We start from the raw sequence: 14,723 nt of genomic DNA on the forward strand, positions 1-14,723 counted from the left end.
GCGTTGCCTCTGGATGAACAGGGCCCCGATCGATCGAGCCGGTTGGGGCTGGGTGAACATGACCCCATGGAGGACTGGATGAACGGGACAACCCCGTGGAGGGGTGGATGAACAGTAGATGGTGGAGGGGTGCCCGTGGAGGGGTGGTTGAACAGTAGCTGGTGGAGTAACGCGCGGTGGAGGCTGGATGAACAGGAGCCCGTGGATGAACAGATGCAGGTGGAGGCTAGAGGAGGTCGACGGTGGATGAACAGTAGCCCGTGGAGGCTGGAGGAGGTCGACGGTGGTGATTAACAGTATCCCATAGAGTCCCGTTTTGTGGTACGCCACACCCCTCCCGATGAACAGGACCCCCGTTTCGACTGTAGCGCTCCAACACAAGTCCGTTTCGTCCGTTTTGCGGTACGCCACACCCCTCCTGATCAACAGGACCCCCGTTTCGACCGTCGGAGGTCCATTTCCTCCGTTTTGCAGTATGCCAGACCCCTCCCGATGAACAGGATCCCGTTTCGAACGTGGCCGGTCGAACACAAGGTCGTTTCCTCTGTTTTGCGGTACGCCAGGCCTCCTTTCCATCGTCTGTTCCGTCCAAGCCCTCCCGATGAACACGACGACGCATTCCGTTCCGACCCAGCCAATTTGGCTCCCCATGAACACGACGACGACGTTGTTTCTCCTTTCTGACCCAGCCATGTATACGAGCCCTGGCCGTACGTATGCGCGAGTAGGCATTTGAGACCCCACCTGTATGTACACATACGTGGCCGTATTTTCTTTCTTGCACATCGGCCGCTGTACGTACGTGTACATGCTACGTGCGCGCCTCTACATCGACCAGTATATATGTACGTACACGTTCGCGACCAGAATGACAATGCTACGTACGCTTCGACCAGGTGGGTCCCGACTGTCAGGCACTTCCTTGCGTGCGAAGATGTAGCTGGTGGGTCCCAGTAGTCAGGGGGCGAATCGTTTTTTTCGGACGCACTTCCATGCGTGCGAGGATGTAGGTGGTGGGTCCCAGCAGTCAAGGGGGTGAATCGTTTTTTTTTGCCCGGACGCACTTCCTTGCATGCGAAGATGTAGCGGTGGGTCCCAGCAGTCAGGGGGGAAACGTTTTTTCGCGAAATAAGGTGGCCCGTCCGATGGGTCCCTACTGTCAGGTGGAGGAATAATTATTTTGCACGTAATAAGGAGGCACTTCCTTGCTGTGGCCGTGGACCCATCTGTCAGCCTCTCCACGTACAGTCCACTTCAGATGCATGTCGGTGGTTGACCACGTTGACCAGGCCACGCCGAGAGCACCAGGGCGGTGGACGACGGTGAAGCCTAGGAAGGGAACGAGACGGAGGCAGGGAAGACTCGGCAGTTGTTTCCCACGCGGAGGGGAGTACGACTGTACGAGGGTTTACTGATTCGTCTGCCGTCGCCGGAGAATAACAGTAGGTGTGGGTCAGTAGAGGGATGGCTAGGCCAGCGATGGGAGTACGGTGGGGCGGTGAGGCCTGCATGGCAGCACAGCCGGCCGCGGGGAGAAGGGAGCACGCAGTTTCGCCGGCGCTTGTTTGAGCGGCTGGAGCAGGAAGAGTAGAGATTGAAAGAGCACGACGGCCGTTGGATGGAAATCCAACAGTCACTGCTTGTGCGTCAACCTTTTTTTAGGAAAGCCTCAAATCAGTGGAAAACAGCATACATCCCATCTGCCATTATTTCTAATAATTTACAGTCCATTTGCTAATTCTTAAGGTTTTTTTTGGAGCCCATATTCTTTTTGTTAGCATTACAGCCCATATTGTGGCCATGGTTAAAAAATTATACGAAATTTTGCATATTTCGGTGCGGTCCAAACTGTTTTTAATCCCGAAATTTCGAGTCACATTCATATTGATTTTAAAAATAAATGTATATCAATATAAAGTCCAACAAATTGTCCACGCATAAAAATCAATGCAATTTAAAATCTCGAAATGAAAAAAAGAAATTTGAAACTAATTGCCGATTTGATGTGTTTTAAAAATGTACATCTCATTTCTCATTACTGATAGGCCATTTTCTCGGCCAGCCGAATGAAGCTCTCCTCGTCTTGAAAGATTTCCAGCCCAACAGGCCTGACAAAGCGACTTACTTGGCAAATCACAAAAAAATGGGTTATGGTCGTGGACCCAGCTGTCAGCCTCTCCACGTACAGTACTCTTCTGATTGAAGTCGGTCGTTGACCACATTGACCACGCCACACCAAGAGCACCAAGGCGATGGACAATGGCGAAGCCTAGGAAGGCGAAGACGCGGAGCCGAGGAAGAGCGGAGCCGGGGAAGACGTGGCAGTGGATGCCCATGCGGAGAGGAGTACGAGGGTTCACTGGTTTGGCTGCGGCGTGAGGCTGCCATCGCCGCAGAATAACAGGGGGTGTGGCTGAGTAGAGGGATGCCCTGGGACAGCGGTGGGAGTAGTAGGTGGCGATGAGGCCTCTGCGTCATCACAGCCGGCCACGAGAGGCAGGAAAACGCGGCACGACCGGCGCTGCTTTGGGCGGTTGGAGCAAGAAGACCAGAGGTTGAAGAAGCACTACGGCCGTTCGATGGACATCGTACGGTCACTGCAGCTAGAATCGTTTATATTGACTAAGTTGACAAAGCCCTTGGTATGCGTCAACTTAGTAGGCCCACAGGTCAGCCTCGGAAACGGTGCGCCCCAGATGTCAGGGGGAGGAATCATTTTTTGGGCGGCCGAAGCTAGTATATCCGAGATTGAAGAAGAAGCACGACATCCGTTGGATAGACATCCAACGGCCACTGCAGCTAGAACCGTGTGTTGACTATAATAAGTTGACAAAGCCTTGCATACGCGTAAACCTTTTCTTTAGGGGACGCGTCAACTTAGTAGGCCCACAAGTGTGTGGCAGAGAACTTATAGCCCATTTGCGATTTGTAAGAATGTACAACCCATTTTTGAATTCTAATGGAATTTACTATAGCCCATTTACAATTTGTTAAAAGTACATCCCATTTTCTCGCTAGGACAACAATTAATAATTTCAACCAACCGTTCAAGACAGAAGTCAATAAAATTTTCCCACCTTTTGATGGGATCCGAAATATTTTTATCCTGAAATTTCTAGTCAGATTAAATATAATTTGTATTACGTAAAAATCCAGCGAAACATTGCGCGTGCAATAAATAAAAATTAAGATTTTCAAAATCCATAAATAATGTTTTATAAACTAATATAGTGTTTGGTGTATTTTTTATAGTTATTGCCCAGTTTTTATAATTACATCTCATTTATTATTTGCAGCCCAGCGGGGCGGAGAATAACAAGTTGACCTTGCCTGGGTATTCCTTAAAAAAATGTATAGCTGGGCTAGCCATTTTCATGTTGAAAAAATTAACATCTGGGCTGGATATCTGGCCTGGGCTAGACGGGCCACAGCTCACCCAGTTAATACCCAGCTCTCCTCTGAACAACAATGAAAACATCGGCAAGAAAAACTTTGCAGTGCTCACGCCTTAAAAACACAAATATTTCTCGAGCTGCTTGGTCCCAGCTGTCGGCCACACCTTGTGCAATTCTCTCGTTTATATTGACTACATAGGTTGACAATGGTGTGGGGCCGTGATGTCAGGAAACCAGGAGGAAGCAAAAAAATTATAGTTGTACATAATAAGGAGGCACTTGCGTACGTACGGCAATGGCCCTACTGGTCCCCTGCTGTCATCCAATCAAAATAAAGTCATCTCCTGAATCCTCATATTCGTTGACCATGTTATTGCTCGGCGCCACAGCGAGCACAACAACTCGAAGGACAACGGAGAGGGCCTCACGGGCCCTTACGGATGGTTTGATACAGCGCCCGCTGCTCATTCAGGAAGCCAGGATCATCTAACACCTATGAGCACCTTCGAGAGACTGAGACGACATGAAACGTTAAGGCCATGCTTGGGAGCTTAGGTTTATTTCACACATGTATTAGGATACAAGTGTAATTTACTCATCATTGGAAACAATGCGTAAAATACAGGCGTAATGAAACCGAGGGCCCGAGGTCTGTAAGTAAAACCGGCGGGTTACACGTGTAATTTGATAGGCCAGTGTATATTTTACTACTAGTCGAAATCGACCAACCAAGCGCTTCGCCCAAGACCATCTGCTTTTATTTATAAGCGTCAGTTTTACAAGCGGTTTTGGTTGGAAAACAACGATCCAATCACGGCCTAAGATGATGAGTTGGTCGGAAGATCATATGGTTTCACGTCTAACCTACCAGACTTGTCGTATAGGCTATGAATGAAACATAAGAGGATGAACTTCTTAAGCATGGAAACAACGGAAGAGGATGATCTTCTTAACAAGCAAATCACTGGCATTAGATCGACATGCAAAACAATACGAAGCATTATTCTCAGGAGGCACGGTGAACAGCTCGTGATGTCGCATGCCACAACATTCCAAGCTCAACTTTGCAATCAAACACAAGGCCTAGCATTACATATACAATTCAGAACAAACTCTTAACACCGTAATATCTCAGCAGAGTAACTATTTACTTGTAAAACTGAACACAGGAATACGAAAAAACGATCGACGCTGCTCACAGCAAAGGGCGTCCCACTCAAAAATATCAATGACCAAATTTTGACAAGGTTTTCCAACTCCAATATATATTGCACAAGGCCTGGCATTACATAGATAACATTCAGAACAAACTCTTAACAAAGGAATATCTCAGCAGAGTAACTGTTTACTTCTAAACTAAACACAGGAATAGGAAAAAAGATCGACGCTGCTCACAGCAAAGGGCGTCCCACTCAAAAATATCAAATGCATGTCTTCTTGCTAACATCAACAATTAAACTTTGACAAGCTTTTCCCATTCAAAAATTTGTAATGCCTATGATCGTGGAGTCCTGTCATGGCTTCTTATACTTGTTTGGGCACTTTTTGAGTTGCCGATGCTCTCTGCAGACTAGTCATGTCACCAGAGTCTACTAATACTCTGTAAAGCTTCTCGGTCATTCCTTTTGTAATGTAGCACAAACAGTGATTGCTTCTTTCTGCAAAGTGAAACGACCAACTGGACCCAGTAATGCAGCAGTTTGCCTTGGACACATTGGCTCCTTTTGTGCAGTTCAACTAAAATCAAAGTCGGAATAAAACCGAGCTTTAATTTTGATATCCCTGTAAGAAACAATAGGTATAAGGGAAACAATTACTGAGAAATAACGGTTGATGACTTGTACTCCCAGAAGAAAAGCATCTACTGATCTACCTTATCTTAATGGGAAACAAAGCAGGAGAGTAGCAATTCTAAATCAGTGTGATTCATTCATATTGACTGAGACATTATCTTAACAATGCCTTGTTTCAACATTTATAAAGAACGACAAAGGAAAAAAGTACCATTCCTAAAAAAATGCGACTGATTCATTCCACCAAAATTAAGCAAAGTCGCCGACTCGCCGGTGTGACATTCAAGTTGAACTGCACAAAAATGGTAATCCCGCCAACCCCTAACAACTGTTGCAGTTTTGAAATAAGATTCAGTAGTTAATTCTAAGAGTGGCATTGCTTAATTTTACCAGCAGCATTAGACTAATGAAAAACATAAACAGTTCCAGGGGAGAGTGGGCGCAACAACAATATGTGCTTCCATCTACTTATAAAGGGGGTGATGCAGAGTTTGTTGTAACAAAGCAATAAGCATCATGTCTGGGTTGGTCCCATTTTTGTTCACTACTTAATGGGAAAAGACAGCAATACAATAGCTTCAATTCAACATTTATTTAAAACGGTACCAATACAAGTAGCACACTGCACAATCGTGTGGATGAAGGCCTGTACTGACCTTTGATGAGACGACCATAATAAAATATGAATCTACCAAAGCGAATAGGAAATCCAATCTCGTTTTGTGCAGTTGCACTGAAATCAAGCAAATTGTTTCGCGTAGCGAAGCAAAATGTCGCAATGGCAATAAGTTGAATAGATACCCTTGTTTTAACAAAGGAAAAAAAGGAAACAATTACTTGCCGATAAAGGAGGATGAAACAAACGGTGACAGAAAGAAGCATCTAACTTATCTTGATGGAAAACAAAGTTGGATAGTAGCATTTCTAAAATGGTTGCATTGATTCATATTAATAGAGACATTCTCTTAAAAGAACATTCGTTAAAAAATGTAATTTACTTTTAACAGTGGCATTGCTATAATTTTCCGGCGGCATTCTTAGATTAACAACAGCAAAATAGTTGTATGGGACATGCCAGCACCACGTGCGTGCACACGTATAAATGGGTGATGCAGAGTATGTAACCAAGCAGCATATCTGCGTTGGTCCCATATTTGTTCTCTTTGAACCTTTTTCCTATGGGAGGGCAGCAAATCTAGTACTGCACAAATTACCCGACCCCCAAGTTTCTTTCCGTTACAGATGTGTGTACTGGGTTACCCCCTTTTTCCCTTTTCGACCAACAAAGCGGCTGGATAGCCAGTCTATACTACTTTCCGTCCTTCCTTTCCTCATTGAACCACGTCCTAGATTCATGCTCCACCCCACCGCACCCTTCTTTCCTCTTTGAACCAGGACCTAGATTCGACTACAGATCAAAAAGATCCACATGCAGCTAGAGCAACGACGGTTTCAAAGAAACTTATACCTTAGGGCCGTCGGGATGTGGCAAGGCGTGCGGCGGGAGGCCAGATCTGCCCACACTACATACGACAGCAAGGAAGAAGGGGTCGGTGGCCCTCCAGCACAGGCGCTGGGTGAAAGAGAACATCGCAACCGGCAGTGGATTGCCTCCCCCGCCGAAGGCGATAGAGTGAACGCTGCACCTCCTCCCCTTCCTGGTGCGATGGGATCCGGATGCCTCCTTCACCAGCTGTGAGGGGGGAGAGAGAGACAAGAGGCAAACGCAGTCTTGTTTAGATCTGGTGAAGAGAGGGTGAGAGACTGTGAATATAGCAAACCCTAGCAAAGGAACGCTGAGCCTCTAGCGTGTATATATATGTAGTTTGGCGAGAGTGTGGAGAGTGCAAACCCTAGCGAACAAGCGCTGAGGCTCCAGCTTATATATATACTGTAGTATGGACTGAGCTCCGGTGCCTTAACTAAACCTGCTTTTGGCTGTATGACAGGTGGGCCAGCCACATTTTGGACCCACCTGTCATAAACCCGAAGGCAGGTTAAAGTAAATGAAGCTGCGTCCATATAGTACTCCTGTATACGACCAATATGTAGTGGAGTGGTTTTCTTATTCTCTCCATAACAATCGTTTTAAATTGTGTAAGTATGAAACGAAACTCTTTATTTAACGTACCAGTGAAGAAAACTACTAAGTACTCCCTCTGTCCCATAATGTAAGACGTTTTTTCATATTATGTTGGTGTAAAAAACATCTTATATTATGGGACGGAGGGAGTACTTCCGATGAACTAACGATCCACACGTCCTGGTCACACTTCCTGTCCTTCACGTGCGGTACACTACCCTGCCTTAAGTGAACAACCACACAGGCGCCAATTTATCGAAAACGTGTGAGAGTGTGTACAAATAAAGAATTTTAATTTCAGTTATCGGACAGGTTTGAGAGTATGTACAGTTTGCCCTCTCTTATAATTATGGTTTGTTGTGTTCGGCCTAAACTTGGTCAAACTTTACAAAGTTTGACTTCAGTCAAATCTAATATGCGGAGTAAATAAAAATGGATGGCTACTACGTCCATCCGGGATTTTAGTCCACACCATTTTTTCAGTCAAAGTTAATAGCTGGACAAATAAAATTACAGGGCTGGAGACAAAGTTGTGAGAAGGCTTAGAAATCAATACAAAACTTATGCTCTTAGTACCATCGTCGATCCTTCTTCGAGGAAACATTTGGTTCATAGCCAATTGTGTGATAAAATTGCACCAACGTGAAAGACGACAGCGTCTCCAACGCAACCAAGCTCAACTGACAAAGGATATCATCTTTGTGGGTAACAAGCAAAGAGCACTGATGGAAGACAGATTGTTTTTCATTGAAAATTGATCAGCTTCACCACCCGACGCAACCATGAGGCGCAACCATGAGCATCGATAGGTCATCGTGGTGATGCATCATCCATTTGGCATCAAGTTTGGGTGAGGCACCTATGAAGTTCGACAAATCCTCACTGTGGTCTGTTTCTTCTCAGTAATCAAGCTCGAGGAAGGAAGAACCACGTGGCAGAGGACAGTGAGGCGGAACAACAATGGCCATCCAATTTTGTGCAGTTCCACTAAAATTGAGGAAGACATGCCCGGGTATGGAGATACGCATCGTTGTTTCCAAAAATATAAAAAAGGGATATAGTATTGTTACTTTGTTTTACAAGATTAACAACGACATCTCAATTGTCAATCAGAATTAATGAAAGTACATCAACAAACAGAAGCATCGTGATTATCTTGATGGGAACTAAACCAGGATACCCAAGAAAAAAAGCATTTCTTCATTTAACCAGTGATAGTATTAGATTAGCAGCACCAATAGGAGCATATGGACAATGACCGCACAACCACCTTTTAGCTTTTGTCAAAACAACATGTATACCTCCACCGAGGCATAAATCACAACTTTTCGAGAGGCATTTCCTCTATAATAGTAGGTGATGTTGGACCAGCCGACGAACCCTAGCTACTATACATGGGGAGCTGGGGAGTAGTCGCATAGAAGAAAGCCCGCATGTAGCAACCTGGCGAGCTGGACGAGTACAAGAAGTTATACCTCAGGTGGGCGAGATGTCGCTTTAGGCGGGCGGGCGGGATCTTCCCACACGACGGCACCGAACAAGGGCGCGGAGGACCTTCGTCCGCGCCAGCGCCGGCTCTGGGAGGATGGTGCGCATCGGCTTCCTCCATCGCCGATGGTGACAACGTCAATGCTGCACCTCCTCACCTCCCGCAGCGGACGGGATTCGGAAGGATCTGTGACCACCGGTGAGGAGAGAGATAGAGTGGACACTGTCATCTTGTTTTGATATGGAGAGGGTGAGAGAGCGAGACATGAGAAACTCTATCAAACAAGAGGTTATAATGGAGTAAAAAATCTCTCCGTAGCAGTGGTTTTAAATAGAATACGCGCATTCTCAGAAAAAAGAAACAAAAACTGGTGGACAATTTTTTAATGTACCAAGAAAGAAAACTCGGTCAAAAACACGCCCCGCTTCCAGGTCACGAGAGTCGTCACGCACAGACACATAGACATAGACATGCATATCCGTGTTTACGTAAAATTCCATTTCCATCTCCATCTCCAATCATATTTGTCCAACTGGCACATTATTTACGTTGTTATAATTATATACGCAGCAATATTAATGTACATCATCTCTTGTTTGCGGGCATCCGGACCGCTGCCACGACCGCTCCTGACCAAACCGAACCCTCTGCATCACCCGCGCGTGCTTCCTGCCCGAAACGGTCAGTGCTGCATTCATGCCCGGCCAGAGCGGATGCGACCTCTCACTGGCGCCGGCATTGAAGCGGCGCACCGGCAGAGACAGCGTCACCCGTGCTGCTTCATGGTGCACATGACTGCTCCGCGTTCAAAGGTCGCAATAGCCGGCCACAACATGCATGTAAAAAGTTCTTGGACTCCATGCTATAGCTAGCTGTCCTCCCCCAACTCGTCAATCTCTTCCTATAGAGTAGTGCTAGTACTCCATGGCATGATCCATCGACAAGCGGGCGGGAAAGTTATCGTATACCCGGTTTGCTGTGAGTGGCATGTCGAGCGACCATGTGGGGTCGAGCCGTGGAGGAGGGTGAGACACGAACGCGACAGACGTGATTTAAACGTTGGTTTTGCTCGATGGCTTGATCCAACAAAAAGAAACGTTGGTTTCTCTCCGTTTCCATTTTTTCTCCGGAAAAACGGAAACTTTCCATTCCATTTTCATTCCTACTCCAAGGTTGCCATGTTACAACATTCCATCAAATACAAAGGAAAACTAACACGCATGTTGATGCATCTCAATGATTCACAGATCATAGCCAATATTTACTTCATAACTAAAGACAAAAGTTGTGATAGCATGTACGAAATAAAAACTACTGATGGGTTCACTACGACTTAAACCCTAAACCCTATACAGGATTTAATTTCCTGGCCAGGTAGAACCTGCCGAAGGAAAGATGACTGGCACCCTCGGATCATATGATGCTTTTGTGCAGTTCCACTAAAATCGAGCTGAGCATCCCTGATGGCAAAGATATTGAAGAAGTGTGATTAGAATAATAGTACTGGCACTAGTTCATGAGACATAAACTCATCACAAGTAGAAGCTGGCAGAAGTAGAGAAAGATCGACATGGAGATGGAGCTACGTGGGGAGCTGCGGCAGTGGAGCTGCGGCAGTGAGGCGTCTCGATCCATCCCTATAGATCTTGATGCCTAATATGTAAGCAGCTTCTCCAAGGTCCTTCATTGAAAAACACTTATTCAAGTAGGCCTTAATGTTGTCCAAAAGTTCTATATCATGTCCCATCAAAAGTATGTCATCTACATATAATATGAGAAATGCTACAGAGCTCCCACTCACTTTCTTGTAAACGCAGGCTTCTCCATAAGTCTGCATAAACCCAAACGCTTTGATCATCTCATCAAGGCAAATGTTCCAACTCCGAGATGCTTGCACCAGCCCATAAATGGATCGCTGGAGTTTGCATACTTTGTTAGCATTCTCAGGATTGACAAAACCTTCCGGATGCATCATATACAGTTCTTCCTTAAGATAGCCATTAAGGAATGCCGTTTTGACGTCCATTTGCCATATCTCATAATCATAGTATGCGGCAATTGCTAACATGGTTCGAACGGACTTCAGCTTCGCTATGGGATAGAAAGTCTCACCGTAGTCAACCCCTTGTACTTGTCGATAACCCTTAGCAACAAGTCGAGCTTTATAGATGGTAACATTACCATCCGCGTCCGTCTTCTTCTTAAATATCCATTTGTTTTCTATCGCTCGCCGATCATCGGGCAAGTCTGTCAAAGTCCATACTTTGTTTTCATACATGGATCCTATCTCGGATTGCATGGCTTCAAGCCATTTGTTGGAATCTGGGCCCGCCATCGCTTCTTCATAGTTTGAAGGTTCACCATTGTCTAACAACATGATTTCCAGGACAGGGTTGCCATACCACTCTGGTGTGGAACATGTCCTTGTGGACCTACGAAGCTCAGTAGCAACTTGATCCGAAGTACCTTGATCATCATCATTAATTTCCTCTCCAGTCGGTGTAGGCACCACAGGAACATCTTCCTGAGCTGTACTACTTTCCGGTTCAAGAGGTAGTACTTCATGGAGTTCTACTTTCCTCCCACTTACTTCTTTCGAGAGAAACTCTTTCTCCAGAAAGTACCCTTTCTTGGCAACAAAGATCTTGCCTTCGGATCTAAGGTAGAAGGTATACCCAATGGTTTCCTTAGGGTGTCCTATGAAGACGCATTTTTTCGACTTGCGTTCGAGCTTTTCAGGTTAAAGTTTCTTGACATAAGCATCGCATCCCCAAACTTTTAGAAACAACAGCTTAGGTTTCTTCCTAAACCATAATTCATACGGTGTCGTATCAACGGATTTAGATGGTGCCCTATTTAAAGTGAATGTAGCTGTCTCTAAAGCGTATCCCCAAAATGATAGCGGTAAATCGGTAAGAGACATCATAGATCGCACCATATCCAATAGAGTGCGATTACGATGTTCGGACACACCGTTACGCTGCGGTGTTCCAGGTGGCGTGAGTTGTGAAACGATTCCACATTTCCTTAAGTGTGTACCAAATTTGTGACTTAAATATTCTCCTCCATGATCTGATCATAAGAACTTTATTTTTCGGTCACGTTGATTCTCTACCTCGTTCTGAAATTCCTTGAACTTTTCGAAGGTCTCAGACTTGTGTTTCATCAAGTAGACATACCCATATCTACTTAAGTCATCAGTGAGAGTGAGAACATAACGATAGCCACCGCGAGCCTCAACGCTCATTGGACCGCACACATTAGTATGTATAATTTCCAATATGTTGGTTGCTCACTCCATTGTTCCGGAGAACGGAGTCTTGGTCATTTTACCCATGAGGCATGGTTCGCACGTGTCAAATGATTCGAAATCAAGAGACTCCAAAAGTCCATCTGTATGGAGCTTCTTCATGCGTTTGACACCAATGCGACCAAGGCGGCAGTGCCACAGATATGTGGGACTATCATTATCAATCTTACATCTTTTGGTATTCACACTATGAATATGTGTAACATCACGTTCGAGATTCATTAAGAATAAACCATTGACCATTGGGGCATGACCATAAAACATATCTCTCATATAAATAGAACAACCATTATTCTCAGATTTAAATGAGTAGCCATCTCGTATTAAACGAGATCCAGATACAATGTTCATGCTCAAAGCTGGCACTAAATAACAATTATTGAGGTTTAAAACTAATCGTGTAGGTAAATGTAGAGGTAGCGTGCCGACGGCGATCACATCGACCTTGGAACCATTCCCGACGCACATCATCACCTCGTCCTTCGCCAGTCTCCGCTTATTCCGCAGCTCCTGTTTTGAGTTACAAATATGAGCAACCGCACCGGTATCGAATACCCAGGAGCTACTACGAGTACTGGTAAGGTACACATCAATAACATGTATATCACATATACCTTTGGTGTTGCCGGCATTCTTGTCCGCTAAGTACTTGGGCAGTTCCACTTCCAGTGACCCTTCCCTTTGCAATAAAAGCACTCAGTCTCAGGCTTGGGTCCATTCTTTGGCTTCTTCCTGGCAACTGGCTTACCGGGCGCGGCAACTCCCTTGCCGTCCTTCTTGAAGTTCTTCTTACCCTTGCCTTTCTTGAAACTAGTGGTTTTAATGACCATCAACACATGATCCTCCTTTTTGATTTCCACCTCCGCTGATTTCAGCATTGAAAATACTTCAGGAATAGTTTTCACCATCCCCTGCATATTGTAGTTCATCACATAGCTCTTGTAGCTAGGTGGGAGCGACTGAAGGATTCTGTCAATGACCGCCTCGTCCGGGAGGTTAATGTCCAGCTGGGACAAATGGTTGTGCAACCCAGACATTTTGAGTATGTGCTCACTGACAGAACTATTTTCCTCCATCTTACAACTGTAGAACTTGTCGGAGACTTCATATCTCTCGACCCGGGAATGAGCTTGGAAAACCATTTTGAGCTCTTCGAACATCTCATATGCTCTGTGTTGCTCAAAAAGGTTTTGGAGCCCCGGTTCTAAGCTGTAAAGCATGCCGCATTGAACGAGGGAGTAATCATCAGCACGTGACTACCAAGCGGTCATAACGTCTTGGTTCTCTGGGATGGGTGCTTCACCTAGCGGTGCTTCTAGGACATATGCTTTCTTGGCAGCTATGAGGATGATCCTCAGGTTCTGGACCCAGTCCGTATAGTTGCTACCATCATCTTTTAGCTTGGTTTTCTCTAGGAACGCGTTGAAGTTGAGGTTGACATGAGCGTTGGCCATTTGATCTACAAGACATTTTGCAAAGGTTTTTAGACTAAGTTCATGATAATTAAGTTCATCTAATCAAATTATTTAATGAACTCCCACTCAGATTAGACATCCCTCTAGTCATCTAAGTGATACATGATCCGACTCAACTAGACCGTGTCCGATCATCACGTGAGACGGACTAGTCATCATCGGTGAACATCTCCATGTTGATCGTATCTTCCATACGACTCATGTTCGACCTTTCGGTCTCTTGTGCTCCAAGGCCATGTCTGTACATGCTAGGCTCGTCAAGTTAATCTAAGTGTTTTGCATGTGTAAATCTGTCTTACAACCGTTGTATGTGGACGTTGGAATCTATCACACCCGATCATCACGTGGTGCTTCGAAACAACGAACTTTCGTAACGGCGCATAGTTACGGGGAACACTTTCTTGAAATTATTATGGGGGATCATCTTATTTACTACCGTCGTTCTAAGAAAATAAGATGCAAAAACATGATAAACATCACATGCAATCAAATAGTGACATGATATGGCCAATATCATATTGCTCCTTTGATCTCCATCTTCGGGGCGTCATGATCATCTTCATCACCGGCATGACACCATGATCTCCATCATCATGATCTCCATCATCGTGTCTCCATGAAGTTGTTCGCCAATTATTACTTTTACTACTATGGCTAACGGTTTAGCAATAAACTAAAGTAATTACATGGCATTTATTCATTGACGCCTAGGTCATACAATAATTAAGACAACTCCTATGGCTCCTGCCGGTTGTCATACTCATCGACATGAAAGTTGTGATTCCTATTACAAGAACATGATCAATCTCATACATCACATATATATCATTCATCACAACCTTTTGGCCATATCACATCACAAGGCATATGCTGCAAAAACAAGTTAGACATCCTCTAATTGTTGTTGCATGTTTTTATGTGGCTGCAATAGGGTTCTAGAAAGAACGTTTCTTACCTACGTAAAACCACAACGTGATATGCCAATTTCTATTTACCCTTCATAAGGACCCTTTTCATCGAATCCGATCCGACTAAAGTGGGAGAGACAGACACCCGCTAGCCACCTCATGCAACTACTGCATGTCAGTCGGTGGAACCTGTCTCATGTAAGCGTACGTGTAAGGTCGGTCCGGGCTGCTTCATCCCACGATGCCGCCGAAACAAGATAAGACTAGTAG

This window comes from Triticum dicoccoides, chromosome 3B (genome assembly GCF_002162155.2).
Source record: "Triticum dicoccoides isolate Atlit2015 ecotype Zavitan chromosome 3B, WEW_v2.0, whole genome shotgun sequence".
NCBI lineage: Eukaryota > Viridiplantae > Streptophyta > Magnoliopsida > Poales > Poaceae > Triticum > Triticum dicoccoides.